The sequence below is a fragment of the Saimiri boliviensis genome, chromosome 2, assembly GCF_048565385.1.
Source record: "Saimiri boliviensis isolate mSaiBol1 chromosome 2, mSaiBol1.pri, whole genome shotgun sequence".
In the NCBI taxonomy this organism is placed as follows: Eukaryota; Metazoa; Chordata; class Mammalia; order Primates; family Cebidae; genus Saimiri; species Saimiri boliviensis.
This window is the reverse complement of record NC_133450.1, coordinates 125,585,637-125,596,172: the sequence shown is the minus strand read 5'-3', so window position 1 is coordinate 125,596,172 and position 10,536 is coordinate 125,585,637.

Genomic DNA, 10,536 nt, shown 5'->3' with positions numbered 1-10,536 from the left:
AAAATTTCATCTTTATAAAGTAATGCCAGACATCATTATTAACAGCCATTATTACTTCCCAAAAAGTATCTTAAGGAAAACTTAGTTCCTTAAAATATTCCTACAGTGAAAGACTTCCTTAAGATTACAATAGACATTGGCATATTTATTAGATACTCAGAAAATCTGCAGCTATTCAGATTATTATGTTTAACCGATTTCTTTTTAAACATCTTTTCACTAGAAAAGATGTGTTCATACCTTAGGAAGTACTGGAATATAACATGAATATTGAATATAAAGAAAAATTATGTATATAATATCATCCAAGTCGAATTTTACTTCTAAGTACCATGAATTTATTGCATCCTAAAATATTATCTGGCCTAGATCTTTCAAACTACTCCCTGCCACTTTGGCAAGGCGCAGGCAGTAGTGAATTATCTATTTGGCTAAACCTACTTCCCAAATGTATTGGATAACAGCCAACTCTAGACTTGAATTTGGTTCTATGTAGACCTGTTTCCAACATAATAACTTCTAAGTTGCAGAATGTTTTAGAGGTAGACTAGGTTTCTTTTTATCCCATGATGTGACGTTTCACTGTTGACCTAGTAAAATTGCCCTTTTCAGAAGGAATTGGTAATGAAATCAGTGCCGTCACTCAATTGCATATCCTTCAAAAGGCCAAGGAAAAAAGTAAGTAGGAGTGTTTTTCTGAGAGAAATTTCAGTGTAATCTTTTAGCAACAGCAAGCCAAGGAATTGAACCATTTTTAAACAAAAATCACCATAGAAAAGATGGGCCTCAAAGAGTCTGTGGAAATTGTCTTCAAATTTCGACAACAAAACTATAAATTACTTCAGAAATTGCATTTCAAGATTTATAAGATTATCATGGAATGAGAGCATGTTTTGTGAAAAAAGCCTGGTAGCTCCTGGACCTTTCTCAGAGCCATTATGGTTCTTCTGCCTAACATGCTACCCAGTCTCGGGTACGGGAACAGACTAATACCGCCTCTAAGGCTAAACACCACACAATGCTCAAGACAGCACCACAAAGAGTTATTCAGCTTCAATGCCAGTAACTGCTGAGATCCAGAAGCCCTAATCTAGATGGTGCATTGCTCAAATTTGTACCTCTTAGAACATGCTAGGCCTGAAAACTTATTTGCTAATTAAAACAACTGCATTTCATTTGAAATGTACAAAGAGAAGGAACTGAAAATTGTCTATGTCTCAAGTTCTATAAATGTAGACATGTAAAAGTGAGCATGATTATCACTTTGTGACACCCTGTTAGTTTTTCACACACATAAAATATAACCTCCTAGGGATGTAAATCAAAAGCCTAGTGTTGTCTGACTGAATGTGTGATGTGCTTATTATGTTGCTCACTACTACTGACTAAATAAAACTAAGTGATGTTCTCAGTACCTAGACACTAATAATTTTAGTCTGCACTCCTCCCATAACATTAATGTTGAATAATAGTTCCAAGGGAACCACACACAAGCAGGTGAGCGTGTGCTGGCAAACACACACACAAACCATCACCCATAGCAACAGTGCAGCTCCTGCTGTACCTAAACTGTTGGCAAAGTATGAGAAGCCACTGCAGGACAAATTTTGCTTCTTACTCTGCCTCCGTAAAAGAGGTCTGGATTGGAGGCGCTCCTCAGTTATTTAGAGTGGAGCAAACAGAGTGCCTAACTAGGCAGATAAACTTCTCATGCTTTTATATGAGGCAGCAAAATAAACACCTTAACACTTCATGGTTCCCAGAGTGCATTAGTTAATCGGTCCAATATCATTCTAATTCTCCTCGTAGTTCATTGAATTTGAGCCAGTTATGAGATAAAATGTGTCTTTAGCTGCTATGTACTTATTCCAATGACTCTTTGGTTGATGGATGACTTTCTGATTTTTTGAAACAATGCCAGCCCAGGGCCTTGTGTCAGCTGTGCAGTGGCTGAGACCTCTTGCTGTGCTTTGGGGTGTAGGCTGTGAGGGAGGGAGGGAGGAAAGACCGGAAGGAGGGGTCTCTGCTGTACGAGGTCTGGCTCAGTCATTTTTAAAATCGATACTTGCTCTCCAAGCCTTGGATAATTTAGAGAACATAATTCAGAATTTTCCCTTTCAGCATGTATCCTCCATCAAAGGGATGTTTTCATCCGGAGTCAGCACAATGCTTGTGTGACCCAGGAATGCACAGATAAGGTTAAAAAGATAGAAAGTGCATTTTATTCATTCTCTCTCTCTCTCTCTCTTTCTCTCTCTCTCTCTCCCCCTCTTCCCCACCCCCCTTGCTCTCTCTCCAAGCATGTCTTGGACCCTGCATAAGTGTGTTGGTATGCCTTATTGTGAATATGTCTACTTAGAACAGAGAATCGAAATTATGGTGGCTCTTGGTATTACTTCATATTTAAAGCTTTTGCACGGGGGGTGGGGTTGTTTTCCATTATGAACCCTTAGCCTAAGGGATGTCAGCCTTAGATAATTTATTCCCAGCAGGTCTAATATAGGATACAAAAATTCCAGCTGAAGGGCTGTTAAATTCTACTTCTCACCTCATTTCCAGAAAGTGCCATCAATGGTAATGTTTTGCTGTAGAGATAAATTTTTGTGTTCCTATGTACAGAAACAACAGCTTCATTTGCTTAAAAACCAGCACACTTATTATTTAATCCTTCAGACTCTATTCACTAGGTTGCTCTAAAAAAGGAGCCCCAGTGGAAAACATCTTGGTCATTTAAGTACAAAGAGCTTGAGATTTTACAGCAATTTTCCAATACTAATTAGATTTCATACTATCTATCATATGCATGGCTTGCAAAACTCTATTGATTTTAATGGATACTAGTGCATTGGGAACAGGTTATTTTATGACATGTTATATTAGAGGACCTCTATGAAATACCTAGATCTTAAAATGTGGGCACAAATATACCCTCAATTATCCACAAGTGGATTATCCACTTGGTCTATTACCCACAACATATTTTAAATTAAAGCTGCTGTCATTAGGTGAGTCAGTAGCCCTGGGCCAATTTTTAACATAACTTCTTTGTGCAGCTGGAAATGCAAAATCATTTTGATAGCCTTTTCTAATATAATGGGTAGGAATATATTATTGAGGTTGTTGCCAAAAATGTAAGCATAAAAGACTTTAACATTGTGTTTGGTTTTGGGTTATACTTTTAAATTAGCAAGATTCCTTTTCTCAGTAAGAAAAATCAAGACAGCAATTACAAACATGAGCTCATTGACCTGTGGTAAATACAACGTATCTCAAGAAATAAGCCTTGCCCAGTATTATCTGTAAAAGACTGACAAAATAATTTGGGCCAAAATGCTACCTGATTTGTGAGGTCTTCCTGCATTTCCCATTCAGAATTGTTCAAGTTTTGCTCTGGGACAGCCTTAAGAAGTGAAACAAGATCATGGAATCAGAAAGATCTGGGCCTGAATTCTGTTTCTACAACTTCCTGGCTGAGCTATCTGGAAAAAATATTTAGCCTTTCTGAATCTCACTTTCTTTGTATTTCAAAAAAAGCCGTAACAATATATATGAAAATAATATAATATATTTAAAGTTCATAGCTGAGTGTTTGGCAAATATCATGCACTCAGTATATGCTTGTTTCTTTCCCTTTTCCTTTCTTTATCTAGTTTTCATTAGATTCTGTGTTCCTTGAAAGTTGTGGCCATATTTAGTTTATGCTTGGCACTCTAGTGTTTTTTTTTTATTGCATTTTAGGTTTTGGGGTACATGTGAAGAACATGCAAGATTGTTGCATAGGTACACACATGGCAGTGTGGTTTGCTGTCTTCCGTCCCCTCACCTGTATCTGTCATTTCTCCCCATGCTATCTCTTCCCACCTCCCCACCCCCCCGTTCCTTACCCTGTAAGAGGTTTTCTTTTTTTTTTTTGAGATGGAGTCTCTCTCTGTCACCCAGTCTGGAGTGCAGTGGCATGATCTTGGCTCACTGCAACCTCTGCCTCCCGGGTTCAAGTGATTCTCCTGCCTCAGCCTCCTGAGTAGCTGGGACTACAGGCACACACCACTACGCCCTGCTAATTTTTGTATTTTTAGTAGAGATGGGGTTTCACCATGTTGTCCAGGCTGATCTTGAACTTCTGACCTTGTGATCTGCCTACCTTGGCCTCCCAAAGTGCTGGGATTATAGATGTGAGCCACCACACCCAGCCACATGTCTCTTTATGGTAGAATGATTTATATTCCTTTATAATTCTTTGGGTATATAAACAGGAATGGGGTTTCTGAATTGAATAGTATTTCTGTTTTTAGGTCTTTAAGGAATTGCCATACTGTCTTTCAGCCAACCCTATAAGATTTTAATAATATTTTGCTCAATTAAGGTGTGAATTGAAATTTTTTAAAGTTTTCAAATTTACACAAATTGGTTAAAATTATTTTGCTGTTCATTCCATAGAAAGAATGAAAGCTAGGTTGATGTTTTCATGTGTAAATATCAGTAATTAGGCATACAGTTTCCTTGAGTACACAAATTTATCCTTAATAATATTATTAGCATGCAGGGAATGGTGGCTCATGCCTGTAATCCCAGCACTTTGGGAGGCCAAGGCAGGTGGGTCACTTCAGGTCAGGAGTTTGAGACCATCCTGGCCAACATGGTGAAACCCCATCTCTACAAAAAATACAAAAATTGGCTGGGCACGGTGGCGCATACCTGTAGTCCCAACTATTTGGGAGGCTGAGGTGTGAGAATTGCTTGAACCCAGGAGGTAGAGATTGCAGTGAGCTGAGATCACACCACCACATTCCAATCGGGGTGACGGAATGAAACTATGTCTCAAAAAAATTATTAGCATATATATGACTGTATTATATGTGTATTATATGTGTATGAAAACCAAGTACCAATGAAGATTAATAGCAGGAAAGACTCCTTAGCAAGTTCATAAATTCTTTTATTGCTTCTAGAGCTAGTCTCAAGACTATATGTTAAAATAAAAATTTTTGTCATGATTTACATAACGCATATTTAAAATGTGCAATATTTTCCATTTTAAAGTTAGGAACATGTTTTAGTTAAAGTTAATTTTTTATTGCTGTATTCTTTTGAATACCTGAGACTGCATGATTTATAAAGAACAGAAGTTTATTTGACTCATGGCTTTGGGGGCTGGGAGGTCCAAGAGCATGGCACTAGCAAGAGGCAAGGGTCATTCCACCGTGGAAGGGTGGAAGGTAGGAGAGTGGAAGGTGGAAGGTGGAAGGTGGAAGCAAGTGCTGAAGACAGAGAGCAAGAGAAGGCCACTTTTAACCCACTCATTCCTGTGACAATGAGGACTCAGCCCTCATGACCTAATTGCCCCTCAAACAACCCACTTATCAACACTGTTGCACTAGGGATTAAGTTTCTAACATACTAATTTTGCGGGGACACATTAAAACCATAGCAGAACACGATACGGTAAAGCTTCCACAGACTTATAATTTTAAGGTAAGCAGAAGTCCTTAGTGAAATGAGCAAATTCATTAACCCTAGGAAGTTAGAGATTTTTTTCATTGCGTTTTTAAGCTATGAACTGCCGCTTTCTCCTTTCATGTGTCCAGTTGAAGTACCACAGTCATGCTTAGATGTTTAGTTTGTGTCTTCTCTGTCCATGGTACTGAGTGGTTCTTACAGCAGTGATCAAATAGGCAACAAAGCCAAGGCAGGATAATTGTGGTTACATTTCTGTGTGTTAGGCTTAGGCGGCTGGCAACAAAACAGCAATATAATTCTTTTCAACGTATTTCTTTGTTCAATTTATGAACTACATATTTTATTTAAAAAACTATGATTATAAGAATATATACTTTAAGTATTGTAGAAAAAGTTCGTCCTTCATACAAGCATACTTTTATTTACAGATCTTTGATGCTAAAAGCAAAATGGACTGAGAGATGTCTTGGACATAAGTTGTTTCACATCTGTAACTATATCCTACAAACGTTTGTAGATATATCTTGGGCAAGAAGCACTCATGTTTGCATCTGTTTCCAACATCTGTGCATTTAAGTCAGCAACAAAAGTCTCCAGGCATTTGAGCTTTCCCTACTATAATGTTTCTGATTTACCCTGACAGCTTGAGTAAGCCAATCAAAGACAATGTTCCTCTTGATTTCAGTAATGAAAGAGACTCCACTTATCTGTGTTACATTCATCTCACCAACACAGTACTAATGAAAAGGACAAATGCTTGGGTCCCTCTTAGTAGCCTGCAAGCAAGGCTTAAATACATAAGTATATAGCAACTATATGTGAATAACATATAAAAATAAATATGTTCAAATGCAGCATGGTGAGTGGGTTGTGTGGAGTCAGTGGTGTGAATGGGGGTTAATTTTTTGTTCAGTCAGGTGAGGTACAAATGCATCAACTTTGCTGGAAAATAGTTCCAATTGTGGCTAAATGGTTTCCTTTCCTGAAGGATGCAAGCAGTCATGGTTTAAAAGGCTCATTCAAGTCTGACCATTTGTATGGGAATCAATACAACAGAGCATGGAGACAAACATTAGAGGTCACACCAAGCATATCACTGAGGTCAGGTCCAAGTGCTCGTAATTTCTCCAGTAATCCAGGGGACAAAACCCCTTTTGGTCTGGTGGCACAAAGAGCTAGATGGTCTATTTCACTAGGACAGGCCTCACTTCATTAGTGATAAGCTGACTTAAAGTAGGAACCAGAGCTGGGAGTTCCTTGACTAAGTAATTTTCTTCAGCCATGATTGAGATGAATCAAGAGGAAACCAAACCATTGCTCAGTAAGTCTGGGTCCACTGGAATAGCTGTATGGAAAAGGCAAGCTGCCACATGGGTTATATGTAAATGATGTAGATTGCCTGCAAAATCTGCTGAAATTAGTCAGAAATGTGACAGATACTTAGGCTGTATAGGTGAAGTCAAGTTATGAATGGATGATACAGATTTTCCATTGTGGTTTGTGAAAATAACTTCTATCCTATATATTTGTATCTTTAATTATAATGAGTTATTTTAGTCTTAGAACCATATGTGTAAAATTGTGGTATATACAAAAAAAAAAAAAAAGGAATCTTTCTTCAGACACCTAAGAAAGAGTCCCAAATCACAGATGTTAAATTAGTGGAATTTCACTTGGTAAAGCCTAGGTCTGAATCATTTGAGTCCAAAGATAGCATTACACTGCTCAAGTTTTCTTTGAACAAAATGAGAGAAAGCCATGATATTTATGTTTTGAAAAAAACAAAACAAAACAAAACAAAAAACCAACAACAACAACAAAAACCCCAGAAAACCCCCAAATATAATTTAGTGACACTCTAAAAGGTATGATTTTGTTTTGGATCCTGAAACCCCCAAATATAATTTAGTGACACACTAAAAGGTATGATTTTGTTTTAGATGCTGATTTGGGGTGTGAATCACTAGGACTGCCAGGTAATTGCCTCATTCTCCACTCTGCCTGTCTTGGGAACCCACTTAACATTTTCAGTGCAATAAGATCTACTAATTTTGACAGACTTCAGTCTGAGTTGATTCTCCATCTTAGATCCCTTTTTTTGAACAGCTTTTTTTTGTTTTGTTTTGGGTCCATAAGGTTTTCTGGACTGGTGCACCAAAGCATCCTTCCATACATCAGTCCTCTAATTCCTCCCCAGGCATGGATGGATCAGAATCAGTTTTGATGCAGTGGGCGTCCTTGGCCAACTCCACTAAATAGGTGCCGTCTATGAGCTGCAGAACTATAGAAGCATGTCCTAGAGAAAGTGAGTTCATGGTTTGATCCAGTCTTAAGCCTCTATTACACATGCCTTATAGCTACTGGCAACTATAAGAGAAATTCTGCCACTTGGCAAAAAATTTTGCTTGAACATGAATCCAGGGTAGGGCCCACCTCTGAGGGCAGTGACGGGAAGAAAGGTAGCCAGACTATCCATTCCTGACAGTTCTGCTCTACAGATTACTAGGGGTATCTTTTAGGGGAAATTTCTGACTACTGGAGATTTGTTATGAATGATTCTTAGGAAGAAAGAATAAAAAGGCAGGCTGTAAAGTGTTTGCATGTGTACTGAGATTCATGAGACAGAAAGGCAAGACATGAAAAATCTGATTTGTATTTATATAAAAAGTAATCAGTTTTGTGAGAGACTGTGAGAAACTGGGAAGTAAGTAACTCTTCAGTTAAAAAGGTGTCTTATCACATTTTGCTGAATTGTCTAAAGCATCTCTTAAGCACTATATAAGGCACATTGAGTGAGGCTGCCTTTAAAAAAATCTAGAGTTGTCAACTTTTTTTGTCTATGATAATTTAATAACATTTAAATTTCTATTTTATCAAAATTCATCTATAATGATTGTATAAGATGATAAAATTATTTAAAGAACTGGACATTTGCATTTTCTTGGCTTGGAGGCTACTTCGCATTTTCTGCATCTCCATTATTTTTTCTTAAGTGAATCTGCAATGCTTCTCACATTCAGGTAGGAAACACTTCTAAGCCTATTTTGCACTATAGGAAAAACTGAAATGCATTCTAGTGTCCACCCCACCCTCCCCCACAGCCAGAGTCACTCTGTGGGCCTCATATCTCTTAAACCACCTGCTAATCATAACGATTGCTAATTTTAGCTCTTTTTAGTCACTTCTGGTGACAATGACAATGCTATCTAGTTTGCAATGGCCATGTGGTCAGTCCCCCACCCACCCTGGCAGGCTGCTGCTGTGCCTTTAGCTGGGGTCTCCATTGTTCTCCTGGCCTCTGCTGACCATAAGCAATTCCTTCTTCCCTAATCTCAGGGGATCTGCTTCTTTCACAACGGGGGCAGGGCCATTTGCTTTGTGTACATGATAATCTTCCATAGAATTTTTCACGTATGCACACATACATGTTAAAAAAATGACCTTTCCGGATGTGGGTGGATATATATCTATATATGGGTATGCACATATTAATACATGCACAGAAACATTTTTGTATTACCAATACTGATCCCTTATCAGTCCTGCCTTATACCTAGAGAATTACTTTAAAAATTTGATTGCCTAGATATTTGCAAGTCACTCAATAATATCTTTTGATCATAATTATTTGGGTTGCTTTATGCCTTTTAAAAATGTTGTGATTCTTTTCTTCTTAGACATAATGATGTCTAAGTTCTCCTTCACCTTAAGCGGCTGGAAGCTGCTGCATACACTGCCCAGACCTCAGGTAAGCATTTTGGAAATGAATGTGAGAGGGAGGTAGATACCTGTCCGTTGTCTGGATGGATGACTGGAATTAAGGAATTGATCATCCAAACTCGGCAGGGCTGCGCTCTACTCGCGAGCATCTCTTGGCTGAATAGCAGATAAAATTTACTGGATTTCCATGTCTGAACCTTTGCAATCGCACTCTACTCCACTTTGACGGATTTAAAGCTGGTCATTATGACACAGGGCAGTTGTAGCAGGAATAAAAGCGGGTCATTTCAACCAGCCATTTCAATCAGGAGACAGTGTTACTCTGGTGTCATTAAAGCTTGCCATATGCCATAGGAAGGGGTGAAACATACTCTTGACTTTTAGGGCAGATTAAAAAAATTTTTTTGATTTTGTGGGGAGGCAGGGAAGAAATAACCCAGTAATATATTTTAAAAATATTTCTCTGCCTCAGTAAGCGGGGCAATTTTTTTTTTAAAGAAGCCCCCTTTAGAATATGTGTCTCCTTTCCCCTAAAATACTGAAGTAAATTAAAAAGAAAAAAGCTCCGCGGCATCATTTCGGCTTTGCTGGGGGCGGCCAGGCTCCCGGGCTGCTGAGCACGTCGAGAGCGCCCCCTAGGTGCTGGCACGTGGCACTGCGGGAGGAAGCCGCCGGTCGGTCAACCGCTGCGTTTGTCCAGCACCCAAACCCGCACGCAAAGCCCTGGCACGGGTCGCAACACGGCCTCTTTCCGCCCCCTGCCTGAGGATGGACTCCGAAGTGTCTCCACTTGTTTTAGCAATTTCCCATCGAGGTAGCACTGGGTGCTCTTTCTGTGTGTACTTATGACAAAAATGCTATGAAGAGTGATGGTGAAATTAAAGTGAAACGTGTAGCAGGACCGATTGGTGTCCCCATTAAGGCCTAGGGCACAGGTTCTGTGCCCCCTGGTACTCTGGGATTTGACTGGCCCTGCCTCATTTGGATGGGAGCATCCACTCTGGACATCTTGGTGGGGGGCAGTTTGTCTCTACTCTGCAAAAAGGATGAATGCCTCTTTAGATTTCTAGTTTAACACCTAAGCAAGCCACCTGAGAATAAAAAAAGGACCCTGGACATAGAGACCAAAGATTCCAATTTTTACCCTGGTTCTCTTGCTTAAATGCTGTGTGAGTTTGGGCAAATCACTCTACCTCTCTGAGCTTCAGACTGGTTGCTCCATAACAGGAAGGGATTTGATCATACATTTCTAGTGTTTATGCCCTGTTATAAAGTATGCCTTAACCTTAATATTGAACATCACTGCTTTAAAGTCTGTCCTCCAAGTTCACATAACACTTCACAGAAGTCTTGAAAGAT